Genomic DNA, 4,813 nt, shown 5'->3' with positions numbered 1-4,813 from the left:
CCGCCCCGCCGCATCCCCCCCCAGGGAGATGGAGCACACCCTCCCTGAAGTGGTCACTCTTCCCCAGATCAGTCCTGTCCCAGCTGAAGTCAGTGTTGCAGCTCTTTGTAGATCTTCAAAGGCAATGTGGTAGGGAGAGGAGATGGGGCATCCACAGGGCTGAATGCTGGTGGTGGAGAAGAAGAGCTCCCGATGTGAGTTCCAGTGTCCTCTCGACTACTCAGTTCCTCATTTTTCCAGCATAGAGAGGAGCCATTTCTGCATATTTGCCTCATAGGAGTAGTTCCAGGGTTAATGTAATGGCATGAAAAAATGCTTTGAGTGGAGCATATTATCTGGTGATTATATATCTTACGTGCTCTATTCGGCTCAACCATAGATAATGACTAATGACATGGTCCGGGAGGAGGACATAGAAAATAGAACTGTGGTGTATGCTGGTTCAACCACACACAGCCAGAAATCTTCTGATCCCAGGGGTTCTTCATTCATTCAATTCAGTAAAGTCTGGAGGAAATAAAGCCTTGTGAAATGGAGTATTATGGATTACCGAAGTTTTGAGTTACCAGAATTCTCTTTTCTTTGTGGTACATTATGTAGAAAATCGCTAGACCTATTTGCATCTCAAAATAGCTTCTTAAAATGGTTGGATTGTTTCTCACCAAAACAGACCCTGTAACAGCTCAGGCTTGTCTTTCTGAATATTGTTTCTTATTACAATGCTGAGGATGACCATGTTGAGGCTAGGCTGACCTGACGCCCAGCCCTCCCTGTGGAAGCCACTTTTAAAAACACACCCCTTCTCTGATAGGTTATTTTCTTTTAGAGCACTGCTTTCTCCATTAATGGAACACACTTGCTTAACGGATTGAACCGAGTTCTATTTACTATCTGGATGATTGACAGGCAGTTTAACTTGCTGCTGTCTAGCATGTTTTTATAATTTGAAATATATATGCCATATACTACAGGATATATAAAAGACTACAGGACAATGAGAAAGGAAAATGAGATAGCAGCTAGTGTTTATTGGAAGATTTCAGGAGTTGTTAGATATTACTAGGTGGTCTGCACATATTATATCATTTAGCACAACAAAGAACCCTATGAGAATGATGTCATCATCCTCATCCTCTCCTCCATTTTAGTGACAAAGAGATAGGGGACTAGGGAGGCTGGGCCATCTGCCCAGGGCCACCCAGCTAGAGGGCTCTGGGGACCAAATCTGAATGGAGTTCTCCTCAACACTGAGGTCATAATGTTCACAGCATAGGTGCTCTGTGATGGCATGTGATATGATGGCATGTGACAGCCTCCCTGTGAAGGGATATTGGGCCTTGAGGGCAGGTCCACCTGACTGAAGGGCCTTTTCTTCAGAAGAGGAAAGTTTCACTGGACAACAAGGGATGTACAGAGACCCTTCGGTTGGGCTTGGTTGAGTCCCAGTTCTGACAGGGTGTGACTCCACATCCCTGTCACCACAGGCTGTAGACGCTGCAGAGGGACTGGAGTCACTCAGGGTCAGCTTCTGGGAACAGGACCTTCATTCTTCCCTTCAGCCAGGCAGGAGGGGGTGGGGTGGGTGGGAGATGGGTGCAGGGCAAGAGCTGGCCGCTCTGCCTAGAAGGACCTGCAGAGCCCCAGAGTGAGGATGTGGATTCACGAGGCACCGTGAAGCTGCCTCTTCTTGGTGTTGGAAGAACTGCAGCAGGAGTAACACAGCGGTTCACCATGGTGCCTTCTGAAGTGCTCAAGGAGTCCCCACTGGTTGTGCATGTCACTCTGAATCAGGATAGGCAACTCTGAGCCCATTCCCACCATTCCTGTGGCTCTCAGTCCCCTGGAGGTAACCACTTTCATATATATCTTTGACATTTTAATATAAAATTTTCGATATTAAGCAAAAGCCACAGCTGAGTGTAATTGGTACATTGTCACGGCAAGTCGGGAATAACAGAAAGTGCTATTTTGGCACAGCACTGTGCTCCCTCTTTTTTAAACATATTTTCTCGATGCTGCTATGTCAGATCACACTCCAGAATCCTGAATCTGAAGGGCCACCTCCCCATCACTCATGTGCAGGAGGGCAACCCTGAGAGGCCAGGGACCTTTTGTCATCCAGAGCTGACATGTCAGGCCACTGGAGTACTGTTGCCCTCGTGCATTGCTGAGAAGCTGTGCTTGGTGACACGTAGAGATGTGTCACTTCATTGTACCAACAGACAGTTGGAGAAATTGCCTTGAAGACTCTAAAGTTACATCAGGAACAGAATCTTTGAGGAAGCTTGGAAGTAAAATCGTTTTCCCTTATCTAGAAAAACTCGGCATCGGAGACCTTCAGATTTCAATGGCAATCCTTGAAAAGGGAGTAGAAGGGAAACATCAGGCCCACCTGTTCTATCCCTAGTCCTGAGTCATGTACTATCCGTGCAGTGACCTGAAGAAGGCCTCGTGGGCAGTGGCAAAGAAGCACCTGAAACCCATTAGAGGATTTCATCATTCCCATAAAACCTGACCCCAAAGCAATTTATCTCTGGTCTTTACAACCAAGGAAGGAGAAATCTTGTGATATTTGACAACAGCCAAATACAGACTCTGAGTGCCACACAGAAATAAAAAAGAAGACAAATTAGGAGGAAGATGGCTAGCTCATAGTTTTCCTTCTAATGAAATTATTACAGAGTCAATTAGCCACGCGACTTTAGAAAGCAGAAGGAGAAACAGCAGTTAATTCGGCTGGTGAGAGCCAGTCCATGGGAACAGGGGACAGGACATGCACTGTGGGAGGCGACACTTTTAGCCGTCATGGGAAATGCAAGGCCTGAGTAGCTTCACCTGTGTGAAGAGACCATTACTGTTGAGTTTATCAATAAGTCACCTCAACTTGTCCATGAGTCGTCTAAGCAGCCTGCTTGTGCTTCTTGATAGAATGCCTCTCATCTTCAAGGCCCTGGCTCTTCTAGATTTCTTTAATCAAGGAAAATTTTATTGATTTATTTATTAAGCATTATAGTCATACACAGTATTTGGGTTCATTTTGGCTACATCATACACACATGGGACTTGGCTGACTCCATTTCAGTCCCAATTCCCCACTTTTCCTCCCCTCGTCCCTTCCCCTATTCTCTTCCGGTTCTCTACTGGTCTTCCTTTTGCTCATTTATTTATTTTTTATTTTTGGTGGATGCTTTCTACATATCCATAAAGGTGAAATTTCCTGTGGTATATTTACATATGCACCTCATGTAATTTTGGTAAGTTCATTCCATATTTCCTCCCCTTTCCCATCTCTCCTCCCTCTTGATCTTCTATTCCACTGACCTTCCCTATATCTTTACCATGTCCAATTCCACCCCCCTGCCACCTTCTTTCCTTTCTTTTGTTCTAGCTTCCACATATGAGAGAAAGCATTCAACCCTGGATTTTCTGAGTCTGGCTTATTTGGCTTAACATGGTGTTCTCTGTTTCTATACATTTACCAGTAAATGTCATAATTTTATTCTTGTTTATTGCTGACTAAAACTCCACTATGTCTACATACCACATTTTCTTAATCCATTCATCTATTTATAGGCATCTGGGCTAATTTCATAATTTGATTATTGTGAATTGTGCTGTTATAAACTTTGAAGTGATTGTATCACTGTAGTGTGCTGATTTTAGTTCCTCTGAATAAATACCAAGGAATGGGATAGCTGGGACATATGGCAGTTCTATTCCTAGTTTTTTGAGGAATCTCCATATTGCTTTTCGAAGTGGTTGTACTAATTTGCAGCCCCACCAGCAATGTGTGAGTGCACCTTTCCCCCACATCTCACCAACATTTATTGTTACTTGTATTCTTGATAATTGCTATTCTGACTAGGTGAGATGAAATTTTAGTGTAGTTTTGATTAGCATTTAACATTTTTTAATGAATTTGTTGGCCATTTGTGCTTCTTTTAAGAAATTTCTTGTTAGTTCTTTTGCCCATTTGTTGATTTGGTTATTTGGCTTTTTGGTGTTAAGGTTTTTTTTGAGTTATTTATGTATTCTGAATATTAACCATATCAGAGGAGCTACCGGCAAATATATTTCGTGTCCTGTAAGCTTACTCTTCATTCTCTTAATCATTTCCTTTATTGTGCAAAAGCTTTTTAATTTGATGGTGTCCCACTTATCTTTTCTATTAGTTGCTCAAGACAATACAATGATCTTGACATATCATACATTTGATTCAAATAGGGTATGAATTCTCATTTTTCCATGTGTACAGATTGCAGGATAACATTGGTTATACATCCATGTGTATACATACAGCAATCCTAGTGTCAGTTGTATTCGACTGCCCTCCCTATCCTCCCTCCCCTCCCCTCCCCTCCCATCACTATTCTCTACCCATTCTACTGTGACACTTATCTCTCTTTCTCTCTCTTTTTTTCCTTCCCTTCCCCCTTACACCATCTTATATGTATTTTGTGAACCTATGAGGGTCTCCTTCCGTCTTCCGTGCAATTCCCCTTCTCCCTCCCTTTCCCTCCCTCCTCTTTTCCTTGTTTCGTGGTAATCTTCTTCTCATGCTCTTCCTTCCTACTCTGTTTTGAGTCACTTCCCTTATATCAGAGAAGACATTCGGCATTTGTTTTTTAGGGATTGGCTGACTTCGCTTATCAAAATCTGCTCTAGTGCCATCCATTTCCCTGCAAATGCCATGATTTTGTTATTTTTTAGTGCTGAGTATATCCCACTTATTGATTCTTGTTTTTGTTTCTTGAGTTAAGGGTTTTGTTGAGTAAGTTGGTTCCTGCACCTATATGATAGAGCATTGATTCTG

Source organism: Marmota marmota, unplaced genomic scaffold (genome assembly GCF_001458135.2).
Source record: "Marmota marmota marmota unplaced genomic scaffold, marMar, whole genome shotgun sequence".
NCBI classification, from domain to species: domain Eukaryota; kingdom Metazoa; phylum Chordata; class Mammalia; order Rodentia; family Sciuridae; genus Marmota; species Marmota marmota.
This window is presented reverse-complemented; position numbering follows the sequence as displayed.